Raw genomic sequence first — 24,710 nt, forward strand, 5'->3', positions numbered from 1 at the left:
CCATCAACACCAGCAGCAACATCACCTGCAGGAGTAATAACACCAAACCATCAAGAGCAGCAGCAACATGACCAGCAGGACAAATAACACCCAAAGCCATCAACACCAGCAGCAACATCACCAGCAGGACAAATAACACCAAAACCAACAACACCAGCAGCACAATCACCAGCAGGAGAAATAACACCAAAACCCATCAACACCAGCAGCAACATCACCAGCAGGACAAATAAAGCGAAACCCCTCAACACCAGCAGCAACATCACCAGCAGGACAAATAAAACCAAACCCATCAACGCCAGCAGCAACATCACCAGCAGTACAAATAACACAAAACCCATCAAAACCAGCAGCAACATCACCAGCAGGACAAATAACACCAAAACCATCAACACCAGCAGAAACATCACCAGCAAGACAAATAACACCAAAACCATCAACACCAGCAGCAGCATCACCAGCAGAACAAATAAGACCAAAACCATCAACAACACCAGTAGCAACATCACCAGCAGGACAAATAACACCAAAACCCATCAACACCAGCAGCAACATCACCAGCAGGACAAATTACACCAACACCACCAACACCAGCAGCAACATCACCAGCAGGAAAAATAACACCAACCCATCAACACCAGCTACAACTTCACCAGCAGGACAAATAACACCAAAACCCAACAACAACAGCAGCAACATCACCAGCAGGACAACTAACACCAAAACACGTCAACACCAGCAGCAACATCACCAGCAGGACAAATAACAACAAAACCATCAACGCCAGCAGCAACATCACCAGCAGGACAAATAATACCAAAACCAACAACACCAGCAGCAACATCACCAGCAGGACAAATCACACCCAATTCATCAACACCAGCAGCAACATCACCAGCAGAACAAATAACAACAAAACCGACAACACCAGCAGCACGATCACCAGCAGGACAAATAACACCAAAACCCGTCAACACCAGCAGCAACATCACCAGCAGGACAAATAACACCAAACCCATCAACACCAGCAGCAACATCACCAGCAGGACAAATAACACCAAACCCATCAACACCAGCAGCAACATCACCAGCAGGACAAATAACACCAAACCCATCAACACCAGCAGCAACATCACCAGCAGGACAAATAACACCAAAACCATCAACGCCAGCAGCAACAACACCAGCAGGACAAAAAACACCAAAACCATCAAAACCAGCAGCTGCATCACCAGCAGAACAAATAACACCAAAACCATCAACACCAGCAGCAACATCACCAGCAGGAAAATTAACACCAAAACCCATCAACACCAGCAGCAACATCACCAGCCGGACAAATAACACTAAACCCATCAACACCAGCAGCAACATCACCAGCAGGACAAATAACACCAAACCCATCAACACCAGCAATAACATCACCAGCAGGACAAATAAGACCAAACCCATCAACACCAGCAGCAACATCACCAGCAGGACAAATCACACCCAATTCATCAACACCAGCAGCAACATCACCAGCAGAACAAATAACAACAAAACCGACAACACCAGCAGCACGATCACCAGCAGGACAAATAACACCAAAACCCGTCAACACCAGCAGCAACATAACCAGCAGGACAAATAAGGCGAAACCCATCAACACCATCAGCAACATCACCAGCAGGACAAATAACACCAAACCCATCAACACCAGCAGCAACATCACCAGCAGGACAAATAACACCAAACCCATCAACACCAGTAGCAACATCACCAGCAGGACAAATAACACCAAAACCATCAACGCCAGCAGCAACAACACCAGCAGGACAAAAAACACCAAAACCATCAAAACCAGCAGCTGCATCACCAGCAGAACAAATAACACCAAAACCATCAACACCAGCAGCAACATCACCAGCAGGAAAATTAACACCAAAACCCATCAACACCAGCAGCAACATCTTCAGCAGGACAAATTACACCAAAACCAACAACACCAGCAGCAACATCACCAGCCGGACAAATAACACTAAACCCATCAACACCAGCAGCAACATCACCAGCAGGACAAATAACACCAAACCCATCAACACCAGCAATAACATCACCAGCAGGACAAATAAGACCAAACCCATCAACACCAAAAGCAACATCACCAGCAGGACAAATAGCGGGAATCCCATCAACACCAGCAGCAACATCACCAGCAGGACAAATAACACCAAACCATCAACACCAGCAGCAACATCACCAGCAGGACAAAAAACACCAAAAGCCATCAACAGCAGCAGCAACATCACCAGCAGGACAAATAACACCAAAACCGACAACACCAGCAGCACCATCACCAGCAGGACAAATAACACCAAAAGCCATCAACACAAGCAGCAACATCACCAGCAGGACAAATAACACCAAAACCCATCAACACCAGCAGCAACATCTTCAGCAGGACAAATTACACCAAAACCAACAACACCAGCAGCAACATCACCAGCAGGACAAATAACACCAAAACCAACAACACCAGCAGCAACATCACCAGCAGGACAAAAAACACCAAAACCATCAACACCAGCATCAACATCACCAGCAGGACAAATAACACAAAAACCATCAAAACCAGCAGCAGCATCACCAGCAGAACAAATAACACCAAAACGATCAACACCAGGAGCAACATCACCAGCAGGTCAAATAACACCAAAACCCATCAACACCAGCAGCAGCATCACCAGCAGGACAAATAACACCAAACCCATCAACACCAGCAGCAACATCACCAGCAGGACAAAAACACCAAACCCATCAACACCAGCAGCAACATCACCAGCAGGACAAATAACACGAAAACCCAACACCAGCAGCAACATCACCAGCACGAAAAATAACACCAAACCCATCAACAGTGGCAGCAATTTCACCAGCAGGACATATAACACCAAAACCATCAACACCAGCAGCAACATCACCAGCAGGACATATAACAACAAAACCAACAACACCAGCAGCAACATCACCAGCAGGACAAATAACACCAAAACCATCAACACCAGCAGCAACATCACCAGCAGGACAAATAACACCAAACCCATCAACACCAGCAGCAACATCACCAGCAGGACAAATAACACCAAACCCATCAACACCAGCAGCAACATCACCAGCAGGACAAATTACACCAAAACCACCAACACCAGCAGCAACATCACCAGCAGGAAAAATAACACCAAAGCCATCAACACCAGCTACAACTTCACCAGCAGGACAAATAACACCAAAACCCAACAACAACAGCAGCATCATCACCAGCAGGACAACTAACACCAAAACCCGTCAACACCAGCAGCAACATCACCAGCAGGACAAATAACACCAAACCCATCAACACCAGCAGCAACATCACCAGCAGGACAAATAACACCAAACCCATCAACACCAGCAGGACCAATAAGACCAAACCGATCAACACCAGCAGCAACATCCCCAGCAGGACAAATAACACCAAAACCAACAACACCAGCAGCAACATCATAAGCAGGACAAATAACACCAAAACCAACAACACCAGCAGCAACATCACCAGCTGGACAAATAACACCAAAACCCAACAACACCAGCAGCAACATCACCAGCAGGACAAATAATACCAAAACCGACAACACCAGCAGCAACATCACCAGCAGGACAAATAACACCAAAACCATCAACGCCAGCAGCAACAACACCAGCAGGACAAATAACACCAAAACCATCAAAACCAGCAGCTGCATCACCAGCAGAACAAATAACATCAAAACCATCAACACCAGCAGCAACATCACCAGCAGGACAAATAACACCAAAACCCATCAACACCAGCAGCAATATCTTCAGCAGGACAAATTACACCAAAACCAACAACACCAGCAGCAACATCACCAGCAGGACAAATAACACCAAACCCATCAACACCAGCAATAACATCACCAGCAGGACAAATAAGACCAAACCCATCAACACCAAAAGCAACATCACCAGCAGGACAAATAGCGGGAATCCCATCAACACCAGCAGCAACATCACCAGCAGGACAAATAACACCAAACCATCAACACCAGCAGCAACATCACCAGCAGGACAAAAAACACCAAAAGCCATCAACAGCAGCAGCAACATCACCAGCAGGACAAATAACACCAAAACCGACAACACCAGCAGCACCATCACCAGCAGGACAAATAACACCAAAAGCCATCAACACAAGCAGCAACATCACCAGCAGGACAAATAACACCAAAACCCATCAACACCAGCAGCAACATCTTCAGCAGGACAAATTACACCAAAACCAACAACACCAGCAGCAACATCACCAGCAGGACAAATAACACCAAAACCAACAACACCAGCAGCAACATCACCAGCAGGACAAAAAACACCAAAACCATCAACACCAGCATCAACATCACCAGCAGGACAAATAACACAAAAACCATCAAAACCAGCAGCAGCATCACCAGCAGAACAAATAACACCAAAACGATCAACACCAGGAGCAACATCACCAGCAGGTCAAATAACACCAAAACCCATCAACACCAGCAGCAGCATCACCAGCAGGACAAATAACACCAAACCCATCAACACCAGCAGCAACATCACCAGCAGGACAAAAACACCAAACCCATCAACACCAGCAGCAACATCACCAGCAGGACAAATAACACGAAAACCCAACACCAGCAGCAACATCACCAGCACGAAAAATAACACCAAACCCATCAACAGTGGCAGCAATTTCACCAGCAGGACATATAACACCAAAACCATCAACACCAGCAGCAACATCACCAGCAGGACATATAACAACAAAACCAACAACACCAGCAGCAACATCACCAGCAGGACAAATAACACCAAAACCATCAACACCAGCAGCAACATCACCAGCAGGACAAATAACACCAAACCCATCAACACCAGCAGCAACATCACCAGCAGGACAAATAACACCAAACCCATCAACACCAGCAGCAACATCACCAGCAGGACAAATTACACCAAAACCACCAACACCAGCAGCAACATCACCAGCAGGAAAAATAACACCAAAGCCATCAACACCAGCTACAACTTCACCAGCAGGACAAATAACACCAAAACCCAACAACAACAGCAGCATCATCACCAGCAGGACAACTAACACCAAAACCCGTCAACACCAGCAGCAACATCACCAGCAGGACAAATAACACCAAACCCATCAACACCAGCAGCAACATCACCAGCAGGACAAATAACACCAAACCCATCAACACCAGCAGGACCAATAAGACCAAACCGATCAACACCAGCAGCAACATCCCCAGCAGGACAAATAACACCAAAACCAACAACACCAGCAGCAACATCATAAGCAGGACAAATAACACCAAAACCAACAACACCAGCAGCAACATCACCAGCTGGACAAATAACACCAAAACCGAACAACACCAGCAGCAACATCACCAGCAGGACAAATAATACCAAAACCGACAACACCAGCAGCAACATCACCAGCAGGACAAATAACACCAAAACCATCAACGCCAGCAGCAACAACACCAGCAGGACAAATAACACCAAAACCATCAAAACCAGCAGCTGCATCACCAGCAGAACAAATAACATCAAAACCATCAACACCAGCAGCAACATCACCAGCAGGACAAATAACACCAAAACCCATCAACACCAGCAGCAATATCTTCAGCAGGACAAATTACACCAAAACCAACAACACCAGCAGCAACATCACCAGCAGGACAAATAACACCAAACCCATCAACACCAGCAGCAACATCACCAGCAGGACAAATAACACCAAACACATCAACACCAGCAGCAACATCACCAGCTGGATGAATAAGACCAAACCCATCAACACCAGCAGCAAAATCACCAGCAGGACAAATAACGGGAATCCCATCAACACCAGCAGCAACATCACCAGCAGGACATATAACACCAAACCATCAACACCAGCAGCAACATCACCAGCAGGACAAATTACACCAAAACCACCAACACCAGCAGCAACATCACCAGCAGGAAAAATAACACCAAACCCATCAACACCAGCTACAACTTCACCAGCAGGACAAATAACACCAAACCCATCAACACCAGCAGCAACATCACCAGCAGGACAAATAACACAAAAACCCGTCAACACCAGCAGCAACATCACCAGCAGGACAAATAACACCAAACCCATCAACACCAGCAGCAACATCACCAGCAGGACAAATAACACCAAACCCATCAACACCAGCAGGACAAATAAGACCAAACCGATCAACACCAGCAGCAACATCCCCAGCAGGACACATAACACCAAAACCATCAACACCAGCAGCAACATCACCAGCAGGACAAATAACACCAAAACCAACAACACCAGCAGCAACATCATAAGCAGGACAAATAACACCAAAACCAACAACACCAGCAGCAACATCACCAGCTGGACAAATAACACCAAAACCCAACAACACCAGCAGCAACATCACCAGCAGGACAAAAAACACCAAAACCATCAAAACCAGCAGCTGCATCACCAGCAGAACAAATAACACCAAAACCATCAACACCAGCAGCAACATCACCAGCAGGAAAATTAACACCAAAACCCATCAACACCAGCAGCAACATCTTCAGCAGGACAAATTACACCAAAACCAACAACACCAGCAGCAACATCACCAGCCGGACAAATAACACTAAACCCATCAACACCAGCAGCAACATCACCAGCAGGACAAATAACACCAAACCCATCAACACCAGCAATAACATCACCAGCAGGACAAATAAGACCAAACCCATCAACACCAAAAGCAACATCACCAGCAGGACAAATAGCGGGAATCCCATCAACACCAGCAGCAACATCACCAGCAGGACAAATAACACCAAACCATCAACACCAGCAGCAACATCACCAGCAGGACAAAAAACACCAAAAGCCATCAACAGCAGCAGCAACATCACCAGCAGGACAAATAACACCAAAACCGACAACACCAGCAGCACCATCACCAGCAGGACAAATAACACCAAAAGCCATCAACACAAGCAGCAACATCACCAGCAGGACAAATAACACCAAAACCCATCAACACCAGCAGCAACATCTTCAGCAGGACAAATTACACCAAAACCAACAACACCAGCAGCAACATCACCAGCAGGACAAATAACACCAAAACCAACAACACCAGCAGCAACATCACCAGCAGGACAAAAAACACCAAAACCATCAACACCAGCATCAACATCACCAGCAGGACAAATAACACAAAAACCATCAAAACCAGCAGCAGCATCACCAGCAGAACAAATAACACCAAAACGATCAACACCAGGAGCAACATCACCAGCAGGTCAAATAACACCAAAACCCATCAACACCAGCAGCAGCATCACCAGCAGGACAAATAACACCAAACCCATCAACACCAGCAGCAACATCACCAGCAGGACAAAAACACCAAACCCATCAACACCAGCAGCAACATCACCAGCACGAAAAATAACACCAAACCCATCAACAGTGGCAGCAATTTCACCAGCAGGACATATAACACCAAAACCATCAACACCAGCAGCAACATCACCAGCAGGACATATAACAACAAAACCAACAACACCAGCAGCAACATCACCAGCAGGACAAATAACACCAAAACCATCAACACCAGCAGCAACATCACCAGCAGGACAAATAACACCAAACCCATCAACACCAGCAGCAACATCACCAGCAGGACAAATAACACCAAACCCATCAACACCAGCAGCAACATCACCAGCAGGACAAATTACACCAAAACCACCAACACCAGCAGCAACATCACCAGCAGGAAAAATAACACCAAAGCCATCAACACCAGCTACAACTTCACCAGCAGGACAAATAACACCAAAACCCAACAACAACAGCAGCATCATCACCAGCAGGACAACTAACACCAAAACCCGTCAACACCAGCAGCAACATCACCAGCAGGACAAATAACACCAAACCCATCAACACCAGCAGCAACATCACCAGCAGGACAAATAACACCAAACCCATCAACACCAGCAGGACCAATAAGACCAAACCGATCAACACCAGCAGCAACATCCCCAGCAGGACAAATAACACCAAAACCAACAACACCAGCAGCAACATCATAAGCAGGACAAATAACACCAAAACCAACAACACCAGCAGCAACATCACCAGCTGGACAAATAACACCAAAACCCAACAACACCAGCAGCAACATCACCAGCAGGACAAATAATACCAAAACCGACAACACCAGCAGCAACATCACCAGCAGGACAAATAACACCAAAACCATCAACGCCAGCAGCAACAACACCAGCAGGACAAATAACACCAAAACCATCAAAACCAGCAGCTGCATCACCAGCAGAACAAATAACATCAAAACCATCAACACCAGCAGCAACATCACCAGCAGGACAAATAACACCAAAACCCATCAACACCAGCAGCAATATCTTCAGCAGGACAAATTACACCAAAACCAACAACACCAGCAGCAACATCACCAGCAGGACAAATAACACCAAACCCATCAACACCAGCAGCAACATCACCAGCAGGACAAATAACACCAAACACATCAACACCAGCAGCAACATCACCAGCTGGATGAATAAGACCAAACCCATCAACACCAGCAGCAAAATCACCAGCAGGACAAATAACGGGAATCCCATCAACACCAGCAGCAACATCACCAGCAGGACATATAACACCAAACCATCAACACCAGCAGCAACATCACCAGCAGGACAAATTACACCAAAACCACCAACACCAGCAGCAACATCACCAGCAGGAAAAATAACACCAAACCCATCAACACCAGCTACAACTTCACCAGCAGGACAAATAACACCAAACCCATCAACACCAGCAGCAACATCACCAGCAGGACAAATAACACAAAAACCCGTCAACACCAGCAGCAACATCACCAGCAGGACAAATAACACCAAACCCATCAACACCAGCAGCAACATCACCAGCAGGACAAATAACACCAAACCCATCAACACCAGCAGGACAAATAAGACCAAACCGATCAACACCAGCAGCAACATCCCCAGCAGGACACATAACACCAAAACCATCAACACCAGCAGCAACATCACCAGCAGGACAAATAACACCAAAACCAACAACACCAGCAGCAACATCATAAGCAGGACAAATAACACCAAAACCAACAACACCAGCAGCAACATCACCAGCTGGACAAATAACACCAAAACCCAACAACACCAGCAGCAACATCACCAGCAGGACAAATAATACCAAAACCAACAACACCAGCAGCAACATCACCAGCAGGACAAATCACACCCAATTCATCAACACCAGCAGCAACATGACCAGCAGGACAAATAACACCAAACCCATCAACAACAGCAGCAACATCACCAGCAGGACAAATAACACCAAAACCCGTCAACACCAGCAGCATCACCAGCAGGACAAATAACACCAAACCATCAACACCAGCAGCAACATCACCAGCAGGACAAATAACACGAAAACCCATCAACACCAGTAGCAACATCACCAGCAGGACAAATAACAACAAAACCGACAACACCAACAGCACGATCACCAGTAGGACAAATAACACCAAAACCCGTCAACACCAGCAGCAACATCACCAGCAGGACAAATAAGGCGAAACCCATCAACACCATCAGCAACATCACCAGCAGGACAAATAACACCAAACCCATCAACACCAGCAGCAACATCACCAGCAGGACAAATAACACCAAACCCATCAACACCAGCAGCAACATCACCAGCAGGACAAATAACACCAAAACCATCAACGCCAGCAGCAACAACACCAGCAGGACAAAAAACACCAAAACCATCAAAACCAGCAGCTGCATCACCAGCAGAACAAATAACACCAAAACCATCAACACCAGGAGCAACATCACCAGCAGGACAAATAACACCAAAACCCATCAACACCAGCAGCAACATCTTCAGCAGGACAAATTACACCAAAACCAACAACACCAGCAGCAACATCACCAGCCGGACAAATAACACTAAACCCATCAACACCAGCAGCAACATCACCAGCAGGACAAATAACACCAAACCCATCAACACCAGCAGTAACATCACCAGCAGGATAAATAAGACCAAACCCATCAACACCAGCAGCAACATCACCAGCAGGACAAATAACGGGAATCCCATCAACACCAGCAGCAACATCACCAGCAGGACAAATAACACCAAACCATCAACTCCAGCAGCAACATCACCAGCAGGACAAAAAACACCAAAAGCCATCAACACCAGCAGCAACATCACCAGCAGGACAAATAACACCAAAACCGACAACACCAGCAGCACCATCACCAGCAGGACAAATAACACCAAAAGCCATCAACACAAGCAGCAACATCACCAGCAGGACAAATAACACCAAAACCCATCAACACCAGCAGCAACATCTTCAGCAGGACAAATTACACCAAAACCAACAACACCAGCAGCAACATCACCAGCAGGACAAATAACACCAAACCCATTAACACCTGCAGCAACATCACCAGCAGGACAAATAACACCAAAACCAACAACACCAGCAGCAACATCACCAGCAGGACAAAAAACACCAAAACCATCAACACCAGCATCAACATCACCAGCAGGACAAATAACACAAAAACCATCAAAACCAGCAGCAGCATCACCAGCAGAACAAATAACACCAAAACGATCAACACCAGGAGCAACATCACCAGCAGGTCAAATAACACCAAAACCCATCAACACCAGCAGCAGCATCACCAGCAGGACAAATAACACCAAACCCATCAACACCAGCAGCAACATCACCAGCAGGACAAAAACACCAAACCCATCAACACCAGCAGCAACATCACCAGCAGGACAAATAACACGAAAACCCAACACCAGCAGCAACATCACCAGCACGAAAAATAACACCAAACCCATCAACAGTGGCAGCAATTTCACCAGCAGGACATATAACACCAAAACCATCAACACCAGCAGCAACATCACCAGCAGGACATATAACAACAAAACCAACAACACCAGCAGCAACATCACCAGCAGGACAAATAACACCAAAACCATCAACACCAGCAGCAACATCACCAGCAGGACAAATAACACCAAACCCATCAACACCAGCAGCAACATCACCAGCAGGAGTAATAACACCAAACCATCAAGAGCAGCAGCAACATGACCAGCAGGACAAATAACACCCAAAGCCATCAACACCAGCAGCAACATCACCAGCAGGACAAATAACACCAAAACCAACAACACCAGCAGCACAATCACCAGCAGGAGAAATAACACCAAAACCCATCAACACCAGCAGCAACATCACCAGCAGGACAAATAAAGCGAAACCCCTCAACACCAGCAGCAACATCACCAGCAGGACAAATAAAACCAAACCCATCAACGCCAGCAGCAACATCACCAGCAGTACAAATAACACAAAACCCATCAAAACCAGCAGCAACATCACCAGCAGGACAAATAACACCAAAACCATCAACACCAGCAGAAACATCACCAGCAAGACAAATAACACCAAAACCATCAACACCAGCAGCAGCATCACCAGCAGAACAAATAAGACCAAAACCATCAACAACACCAGCAGCAACATCACCAGCAGGACAAATTACACCAACACCACCAACACCAGCAGCAACATCACCAGCAGGAAAAATAACACCAACCCATCAACACCAGCTACAACTTCACCAGCAGGACAAATAACACCAAAACCCAACAACAACAGCAGCAACATCACCAGCAGGACAACTAACACCAAAACACGTCAACACCAGCAGCAACATCACCAGCAGGACAAATAACAACAAAACCATCAACGCCAGCAGCAACATCACCAGCAGGACAAATAATACCAAAACCAACAACACCAGCAGCAACATCACCAGCAGGACAAATCACACCCAATTCATCAACACCAGCAGCAACATCACCAGCAGAACAAATAACAACAAAACCGACAACACCAGCAGCACGATCACCAGCAGGACAAATAACACCAAAACCCGTCAACACCAGCAGCAACATCACCAGCAGGACAAATAAGGCGAAACCCATCAACACCATCAGCAACATCACCAGCAGGACAAATAACACCAAACCCATCAACACCAGCAGCAACATCACCAGCAGGACAAATAACACCAAACCCATCAACACCAGCAGCAACATCACCAGCAGGACAAATAACACCAAAACCATCAACGCCAGCAGCAACAACACCAGCAGGACAAAAAACACCAAAACCATCAAAACCAGCAGCTGCATCACCAGCAGAACAAATAACACCAAAACCATCAACACCAGCAGCAACATCACCAGCAGGAAAATTAACACCAAAACCCATCAACACCAGCAGCAACATCTTCAGCAGGACAAATTACACCAAAACCAACAACACCAGCAGCAACATCACCAGCCGGACAAAAAACACTAAACCCATCAACACCAGCAGCAACATCACCAGCAGGACAAATAACACCAAACCCATCAACACCAGCAGTAACATCACCAGCAGGACAAATAAGACCAAACCCATCAACACCAAAAGCAACATCACCAGCAGGACAAATAGCGGGAATCCCATCAACACCAGCAGCAACATCACCAGCAGGACAAATAAAACCAAACCATCAACACCAGCAGCAACATCACCAGCAGGACAAAAAACACCAAAAGCCATCAACAGCAGCAGCAACATCACCAGCAGGACAAATAACACCAAAACCGACAACACCAGCAGCACCATCACCAGCAGGACAAATAACACCAAAAGCCATCAACACAAGCAGCAACATCACCAGCAGGACAAATAACACCAAAACCCATCAACACCAGCAGCAACATCTTCAGCAGGACAAATTACACCAAAACCAACAACACCAGCAGCAACATCACCAGCAGGACAAATAACACCAAAACCAACAACACCAGCAGCAACATCACCAGCAGGACAAAAAACACCAAAACCATCAACACCAGCATCAACATCACCAGCAGGACAAATAACACAAAAACCATCAAAACCAGCAGCAGCATCACCAGCAGAACAAATAACACCAAAACGATCAACACCAGGAGCAACATCACCAGCAGGTCAAATAACACCAAAACCCATCAACACCAGCAGCAGCATCACCAGCAGGACAAATAACACCAAACCCATCAACACCAGCAGCAACATCACCAGCAGGACAAAAACACCAAACCCATCAACACCAGCAGCAACATCACCAGCAGGACAAATAACACGAAAACCCAACACCAGCAGCAACATCACCAGCACGAAAAATAACACCAAACCCATCAACAGTGGCAGCAATTTCACCAGCAGGACATATAACACCAAAACCATCAACACCAGCAGCAACATCACCAGCAGGACATATAACAACAAAACCAACAACACCAGCAGCAACATCACCAGCAGGACAAATAACACCAAAACCATCAACACCAGCAGCAACATCACCAGCAGGACAAATAACACCAAACCCATCAACACCAGCAGCAACATCACCAGCAGGACAAATAACACCAAACCCATCAACACCAGCAGCAACATCACCAGCAGGAGTAATAACACCAAACCATCAAGAGCAGCAGCAACATGACCAGCAGGACAAATAACACCCAAAGCCATCAACACCAGCAGCAACATCACCAGCAGGACAAATAACACCAAAACCAACAACACCAGCAGCACAATCACCAGCAGGAGAAATAACACCAAAACCCATCAACACCAGCAGCAACATCACCAGCAGGACAAATAAAGCGAAACCCCTCAACACCAGCAGCAACATCACCAGCAGGACAAATAAAACCAAACCCATCAACGCCAGCAGCAACATCACCAGCAGTACAAATAACACAAAACCCATCAAAACCAGCAGCAACATCACCAGCAGGACAAATAACACCAAAACCCGTCAACACCAGCAGCATCACCAGCAGGACAAATAACACCAAACCATCAACACCAGCAGCAACATCACCAGCAGGACAAATAACACGAAAACCCATCAACACCAGTAGCAACATCACCAGCAGGACAAATAACAACAAAACCGACAACACCAACAGCACGATCACCAGCAGGACAAATAACACCAAAACCCGTCAACACCAGCAGCAACATCACCAGCAGGACAAATAAGGCGAAACCCATCAACACCATCAGCAACATCACCAGCAGGACAAATAACACCAAACCCATCAACACCAGCAGCAACATCACCAGCAGGACAAATAACACCAAACCCATCAACACCAGCAGCAACATCACCAGCAGGACAAATAACACCAAAACCATCAACGCCAGCAGCAACAACACCAGCAGGACAAAAAACACCAAAACCATCAAAACCAGCAGCTGCATCACCAGCAGAACAAATAACACCAAAACCATCAACACCAGGAGCAACATCACCAGCAGGACAAATAACACCAAAACCCATCAACACCAGCAGCAACATCGTCAGCAGGACAAATTACACCAAAACCAACAACACCAGCAGCAACATCACCAGCCGTACAAATAACACTAAACCCATCAACACCAGCAGCAACATCACCAGCAGGACAAATAACACCAAACCCATCAACACCAGCAGTAACATCACCAGCAGGATAAATAAGACCAAACCCATCAACACCAGCAGCAACATCACCAGCAGGACAAATAACGGGAATCCCATCAACACCAGCAGCAACATCACCAGCAGGACAAATAACACCAAACCATCAACTCCAGCAGCAACATCACCAGCAGGACAAAAAACACCAAAAGCCATCAACACCAGCAGCAACATCACCAGCAGGACAAATAACACCAAAACCGACAACACCAGCAGCACCATCACCAGCAGGACAAATAACACCAAAAGCCATCAACACAAGCAGCAACATCACCAGCAGGACAAATAACACCAAAACCCATCAACACCAGCAGCAACATCTTCAGCAGGACAAATTACACCAAAACCAACAACACCAGCAGCAACATCACCAGCAGGACAAATAACACCAAACCCATTAACACCTGCAGCAACATCACCAGCAGGACAAATAACACCAAAACCAACAACACCAGCAGCAACATCACCAGCAGGACAAAAAACACCAAAACCATCAACACCAGCATCAACATCACCAGCAGGACAAATAACACAAAAACCATCAAAACCAGCAGCAGCATCACCAGCAGAACAAATAACACCAAAACGATCAACACCAGGAGCAACATCACCAGCAGGTCAAATAACACCAAAACCCATCAACACCAGCAGCAGCATCACCAGCAGGACAAATAACACCAAACCCATCAACACCAGCAGCAACATCACCAGCAGGACAAATAACACCCAAAGCCATCAACACCAGCAGCAACATCACCAGCAGGACAAATAACACCAAAACCAACAACACCAGCAGCACAATCACCAGCAGGAGAAATAACACCAAAACCCATCAACACCAGCAGCAACATCACCAGCAGGACAAATAACACCAAAACCATCAACACCAGCAGCAACATCACCAGCAGGACAAATCACACCCAATTCATCAACACCAGCAGCAACATCACCAGCAGAACAAATAACAACAAAACCGACAACACCAGCAGCACGATCACCAGCAGGACAAATAACACCAAAACCCGTCAACACCAGCAGCAACATCACCAGCAGGACAAATAAGGCGAAACCCATCAACACCATCAGCAACATCACCAGCAGGACAAATAACACCAAACCCATCAACACCAGCAGCAACATCACCAGCAGGACAAATAACACCAAACCCATCAACACCAGCAGCAACATCACCAGCAGGACAAATAACACCAAAACCATCAACGCCAGCAGCAACAACACCAGCAGGACAAAAAACACCAAAACCATCAAAACCAGCAGCTGCATCACCAGCAGAACAAATAACACCAAAACCATCAACACCAGCAGCAACATCACCAGCAGGAAAATTAACACCAAAACCCATCAACACCAGCAGCAACATCTTCAGCAGGACAAATTACACCAAAACCAACAACACCAGCAGCAACATCACCAGCCGGACAAAAAACACTAAACCCATCAACACCAGCAGCAACATCACCAGCAGGACAAATAACACCAAACCCATCAACACCAGCAGTAACATCACCAGCAGGACAAATAAGACCAAACCCATCAACACCAAAAGCAACATCACCAGCAGGACAAATAGCGGGAATCCCATCAACACCAGCAGCAACATCACCAGCAGGACAAATAAAACCAAACCATCAACACCAGCAGCAACATCACCAGCAGGACAAAAAACACCAAAAGCCATCAACAGCAGCAGCAACATCACCAGCAGGACAAATAACACCAAAACCGACAACACCAGCAGCACCATCACCAGCAGGACAAATAACACCAAAAGCCATCAACACAAGCAGCAACATCACCAGCAGGACAAATAACACCAAAACCCATCAACACCAGCAGCAACATCTTCAGCAGGACAAATTACACCAAAACCAACAACACCAGCAGCAACATCACCAGCAGGACAAATAACACCAAAACCAACAACACCAGCAGCAACATCACCAGCAGGACAAAAAACACCAAAACCATCAACACCAGCATCAACATCACCAGCAGGACAAATAACACAAAAACCATCAAAACCAGCAGCAGCATCACCAGCAGAACAAATAACACCAAAACGATCAACACCAGGAGCAACATCACCAGCAGGTCAAATAACACCAAAACCCATCAACACCAGCAGCAGCATCACCAGCAGGACAAATAACACCAAACCCATCAACACCAGCAGCAACATCACCAGCAGGACAAAAACACCAAACCCATCAACACCAGCAGCAACATCACCAGCAGGACAAATAACACGAAAACCCAACACCAGCAGCAACATCACCAGCACGAAAAATAACACCAAACCCATCAACAGTGGCAGCAATTTCACCAGCAGGACATATAACACCAAAACCATCAACACCAGCAGCAACATCACCAGCAGGACATATAACAACAAAACCAACAACACCAGCAGCAACATCACCAGCAGGACAAATAACACCAAAACCATCAACACCAGCAGCAACATCACCAGCAGGACAAATAACACCAAACCCATCAACACCAGCAGCAACATCACCAGCAGGACAAATAACACCAAACCCATCAACACCAGCAGCAACATCACCAGCAGGAGTAATAACACCAAACCATCAAGAGCAGCAGCAACATGACCAGCAGGACAAATAACACCCAAAGCCATCAACACCAGCAGCAACATCACCAGCAGGACAAATAACACCAAAACCAACAACACCAGCAGCACAATCACCAGCAGGAGAAATAACACCAAAACCCATCAACACCAGCAGCAACATCACCAGCAGGACAAATAAAGCGAAACCCCTCAACACCAGCAGCAACATCACCAGCAGGACAAATAAAACCAAACCCATCAACGCCAGCAGCAACATCACCAGCAGTACAAATAACACAAAACCCATCAAAACCAGCAGCAACATCACCAGCAGGACAAATAACACCAAAACCCGTCAACACCAGCAGCATCACCAGCAGGACAAATAACACCAAACCATCAACACCAGCAGCAACATCACCAGCAGGACAAATAACACGAAAACCCATCAACACCAGTAGCAACATCACCAGCAGGACAAATAACAACAAAACCGACAACACCAACAGCACGATCACCAGCAGGACAAATAACACCAAAACCCGTCAACACCAGCAGCAACATCACCAGCAGGACAAATAAGGCGAAACCCATCAACACCATCAGCAACATCACCAGCAGGACAAATAACACCAAACCCATCAACACCAGCAGCAACATCACCAGCAGGACAAATAACACCAAACCCATCAACACCAGCAGCAACATCACCAGCAGGACAAATAACACCAAAACCATCAACGCCAGCAGCAACAACACCAGCAGGACAAAAAACACCAAAACCATCAAAACCAGCAGCTGCATCACCAGCAGAACAAATAACACCAAAACCATCAACACCAGGAGCAACATCACCAGCAGGACAAATAACACCAAAACCCATCAACACCAGCAGCAACATCGTCAGCAGGACAAATTACACCAAAACCAACAACACCAGCAGCAACATCACCAGCCGTACAAATAACACTAAACCCATCAACACCAGCAGCAACATCACCAGCAGGACAAATAACACCAAACCCATCAACACCAGCAGTAACATCACCAGCAGGATAAATAAGACCAAACCCATCAACACCAGCAGCAACATCACCAGCAGGACAAATAACGGGAATCCCATCAACACCAGCAGCAACATCACCAGCAGGACAAATAACACCAAACCATCAACTCCAGCAGCAACATCACCAGCAGGACAAAAAACACCAAAAGCCATCAACACCAGCAGCAACATCACCAGCAGGACAAATAACACCAAAACCGACAACACCAGCAGCACCATCACCAGCAGGACAAATAACACCAAAAGCCATCAACACAAGCAGCAACATCACCAGCAGGACAAATAACACCAAAACCCATCAACACCAGCAGCAACATCTTCAGCAGGACAAATTACACCAAAACCAACAACACCAGCAGCAACATCACCAGCAGGACAAATAACACCAAACCCATTAACACCTGCAGCAACATCACCAGCAGGACAAATAACACCAAAACCAACAACACCAGCAGCAACATCACCAGCAGGACAAAAAACACCAAAACCATCAACACCAGCATCAACATCACCAGCAGGACAAATAACACAAAAACCATCAAAACCAGCAGCAGCATCACCAGCAGAACAAATAACACCAAAACGATCAACACCAGGAGCAACATCACCAGCAGGTCAAATAACACCAAAACCCATCAACACCAGCAGCAGCATCACCAGCAGGACAAATAACACCAAACCCATCAACACCAGCAGCAACATCACCAGCAGGACAAATAACACCCAAAGCCATCAACACCAGCAGCAACATCACCAGCAGGACAAATAACACCAAAACCAACAACACCAGCAGCACAATCACCAGCAGGAGAAATAACACCAAAACCCATCAACACCAGCAGCAACATCACCAGCAGGACAAATAACACCAAAACCATCAACACCAGCAGCAACATCACCAGCAGGACAAATAACACCAAACCCATCAACACCAGCAGCAACATCACCAGCAGGACAAATAACACCAAACCCATCAACACCAGCAGCAACATCACCAGCAGGAGTAATAACACCAAACCATCAAGAGCAGCAGCAACATGACCAGCAGGACAAATAACACCCAAAGCCATCAACACCAGCAGCAACATCACCAGCAGGACAAATAACACCAAAACCAACAACACCAGCAGCACAATCACCAGCAGGAGAAATAACACCAAAACCCATCAACACCAGCAGCAACATCACCAGCAGGACAAATAAAGCGAAACCCCTCAACACCAGCAGCAACATCACCAGCAGGACAAATAAAACCAAACCCATCAACGCCAGCAGCAACATCACCAGCAGTACAAATAACACAAAACCCATCAAAACCAGCAGCAACATCACCAGCAGGACAAATAACACCAAAACCCGTCAACACCAGCAGCATCACCAGCAGGACAAATAACACCAAACCATCAACACCAGCAGCAACATCACCAGCAGGACAAATAACACGAAAACACATCAACACCAGTAGCAACATCACCAGCAGGACAAATAACAACAAAACCGACAACACCAACAGCACGATCACCAGCAGGACAAATAACACCAAAACCCGTCAACACCAGCAGCAACATCACCAGCAGGACAAATAAGGCGAAACCCATCAACACCATCAGCAACATCACCAGCAGGACAAATAACACCAAACCCATCAACACCAGCAGCAACATCACCAGCAGGACAAATAACACCAAATCCCATCAACACCAGCAGCAACATCACCAACAGGACAAATAACACCAAATCCCATCAACACCAGCAGCAACATCACCAGCAGGACAAATTACACCAAACCCATCAACACCAGCACCAACTTCACCTGCTGGGCAAATAACACCAAAACCAAAAACACCAGCAGCAACATCACCAGCAGGACAAATAACACCAAACCCATGAAAACCAGCAGCAGCATCACCAGCACGACAAATAACACCAAACCCATCAACACCAGCAGCAACATCACCAGCAGGACAAATAACACCAAACCCATCAACACCAGCAGCAACATCACTAGCAGGGCAAATAACACCAAACCCATCAACACGAGCAGCAACTTGTCGTGCAAGACAAATAACACCAAAACCATCAACACCAGCAGCAACATCACCAGCAGGACAAATAACACCAAAACCATCAAAACCAGCAGCAGCATCACCAGCAGAATAAATAACACCAAAACCATCAATACCAGCAGCAACATCACCAGCAGGACAAATAACACCAAAACCATCAAAACCAGCAGCAGCATCACCAGCACGACAAATAACACAAAACCCATCAACACCAGCAGCAACATCACCAGCAGGACAAATAACACGAAACCCATCAACACCAGCAGCAACATCACCAGCAGGACAAATAACACCAAAACCATCAACACCAGCAGCAACATCACCAGCAGGACAAATAACACCAAAACCATCAAAACCAGCAGCAGCATCACCAGCAGAACAAATAACACCAAAACCATCAATACCAGCAGCAACATCACCAGCAGGCCAATTAACAACAAAACCCATCAACACCAGCATCAACCTGACCAGCAGGACAAATTACAAAAAAACCAACAACACCAGCTGCAACATCACCAGCAGGGCAAATAACACCAAACCCATCAACACCAGCAGCAACATCACCAGCAGGACAAATTACACCAAAACCAACAACACCAGCAGGAACATCACCTGCAGGGCAAATAACACCAAAATCAACTACACCAGCAGCAACATCACCAGCAGGACAAATAACACCAACCCATCAACACCAGCAGCAACATCACCAGCAGGACAAATAACACCAAAGCACATCAACACCAGCAGCACCATCACCAGCAGGACAAATAACACCAAATCCCATCAACACCAGCAGCAACATCACCACCAGGACAAATAACACCAAAACCCATTAACACCATCAGCAACATCACCAGCAGAACAAATAACACCAAACCCATCAACACCAGCAGCAACTTCTCCTGCTGGGCAAATAACACCAAAACCAACAACACCAGCAGCAACATCACCAGCAGGACAAATAACACCAAACCCATCAAAACCAGCAGCAACTTCACCAGCAGGACAAATAACACCAATATCAACAACACCAGCAGCAACATCACCAGGAGGACAAATAACACCAAACCCATCAACACCAGCAGCAACATCACCAGCAGGACAAATAACACCAAAGCACATCAACACCAGCAGCACCATCACCAGCAGGACAAATAACACCAAATCCCATCAACACCAGCAGCAACATCACCACCAGGAAAAATAACACCAAAACCCATTAACACCATCAGCAACATCACCAGCAGGACAAATAACACCAAACACATCAACACCAGCAGCACATTCTCCTGCTGGGCAAATAACACCAAAACCAACAACACCAGCAGCAACATCACCAGCAGGACAAATAACACCAAACCCATGAAAACCAGCAGCAGCATCACCAGCACGACAAATAACACCAAACCCATCAACACCAGCAGCAACATCACCAGCCGGACAAATTACACCAAAACCAACAACACCAGCAGGAACATCACCAGCAGGGCAAATAACACCAAACCCATCAACACCAGCAGCAACATCCCCAGCAGGACAAATAACACCAAAAACAACAACACCAGCAGCAACATCACCAGCAGGACAAATAACACCAAACCCTTCAACACCAGCAGCAACATCACCAACAGGACAAATAACACCAAATCCCATCAACACCAGCAGCAACATCACCAGCAGGACAAATTACACCAAACCCATCAACACCAGCACCAACTTCACCTGCTGGGCAAATAACACCAAAACCAACAACACCAGCAGCAACATCACCAGCAGGACAAATAACACCAAACCCATGAAAACCAGCAGCAGCATCACCAGCACGACAAATAACACCAAACCCATCAACACCAGCAGCAACATCACCAGCAGGACAAACAACACCAAACCCATCAACACCAGCAGCAACATCACTAGCAGGGCAAATAACACCAAAACCATCAACACCAGCAGCAACAACACCAGCAGGACAAATAACACCAAAACCATCAAAACCAGCAGCAGCATCACCAGCAGAACAAATAACACCAAAACCATCAATACCAGCAGCAACATCACCAGCAGGCCAATTCACAACAAAACCCATCAACACCAGCATCAACCTCACCAGCAGGACAAATTACAAAAAAACCAACAACACCAGCTGCAACATCACCAGCAGGGCAAATAACACCAAACCCATCAACACCAGCAGCAACATCACCAGCAGGACAAATAACACCAAAATCAACAACACCATCAGCAACATCACCAGCAGGGCAAATAACACCAAACCCATCAACACCAGCAGCAACATCACCAGCAGGACAAATAACACCAAAGCACATCAACACCAGCAGCACCATCACCAGCAGGACAAATAACACCAAACCCATCAACACCAGCAGCAACATCACCAGCAGGACAAATAACACCAAAATCAACAACACCAGCAGCAACATCACCAGCAGGACAAATAACACCAAACCCATCAACACCAGCACCAACTTCACCTGCTGGGCAAATAACACCAAAACCAACAACACCAGCAGCAACATCACCAGCAGGACAAATAACACCAAACCCATGAAAACCAGCAGCAGCATCACCAGCAGGACAAATAACACCAAACCCATCAACACCAGCAACAACATCACCAGTAGGACAAATAACACCAAACCCATAAACACCAGCAGCAACATCACCAGCAGGGCAAATAACACCAAAACCATCAACACCAGCAGCAACATCACCAGCAGGACAAATAACACCAAAACCATCAAAACCAGCAGCAGCATCACCAGCAGAACAAATAACACCAAAACCATCAATACCAGCAGCAACATCACCAGCAGGCCAATTAACAACAAAACCCATCAACACCAGCAGCAACATCTCCACCAGGACAAATTACAAAAAAACCAACAACACCAGCTGCAACATCACCAGCAGGGCAAATAACACCAAACCCATCAACACCAGCAGCAACATCACCAGCAGGACAAATAACACCAAAATCAACAACAACAGCAGCACCATCACCAGCAGGACAAATAACACCAAATCCCATCAACACCAGCAGCAACATCACCACCAGGACAAATAACACCAAAACCCATTAACACCATCAGCAACATCACCAGCAGGAAAAATAACACCAAACCCATCAACACCAGCAGCAACTTCTCCTGCTGGGCAAATAACACCAAAACCAACAACACCAGCAGCAACATCACCAGCAGGACAAATAACACCAAACCCATCAACACCAGCAGCAACATCACCAGCAGGACAAATAACACCAAAATCAACAACACCAGCAGCAACATCACCAGCAGGACAAATAACACCAAACCCATCAACACCAGCAGCAACATCACCAGCAGGACAAATAACACCAAAGCACATCAACACCAGTAGCACCATCTCCAGCAGGACAAATAACACCAAACCCATTAACACCAGCAGCATCATCACCAGCTGGACAAATAACACCAAACCCATCAACACCAGCAGCAACGTCACCAGCAGGACAAATAACACCAAACCCATGAAAACCAGCAGCAGCATCACCAGCAAGACAAATAACACCAAACCCATCAACACCAGCAGCAACATCACCAGCAGGACAAATAACACCAAACCCATCAACACCAGCAGCAACATCACTAGCAGGGCAAATAACACCAAAACCATCAACACCAGCAGCAACAACACCAGCAGGACAAATAACACCAAAACCATCAAAACCAGCAGCAGCATCACCAGCAGAACAAATAACACCAAAACCATCAATACCAGCAGCAACATCACCAGCAGGCCAATTAACAACAAAACCCATCAACACCAGCATCAACCTCACCAGCAGGACAAATTACAAAAAAACCAACAACACCAGCTGCAACATCACCAGCAGGGCAAATAACACCAAACCCATCAACACCAGCAGCAACATCACCAGCAGGACAAATAACACCAAAATCAACAACACCAGCAGCAACATCACCAGCAGGGCAAATAACACCAAACCCATCAACACCAGCAGCAACATCACCAGCAGGACAAATAACACCAAAGCACATCAACACCAGCAGCACCATCACCAGCAGGACAAATAACACCAAACCCATCAACACCAGCAGCAACATCACCAGCAGGACAAATAACACCAAAATCAACAACACCAGCAGCAACATCACCAGCAGGACAAATAACACCAAAC

This window comes from Stegostoma tigrinum, chromosome 10, assembly GCF_030684315.1.
Source record: "Stegostoma tigrinum isolate sSteTig4 chromosome 10, sSteTig4.hap1, whole genome shotgun sequence".
NCBI lineage: Eukaryota > Metazoa > Chordata > Chondrichthyes > Orectolobiformes > Stegostomatidae > Stegostoma > Stegostoma tigrinum.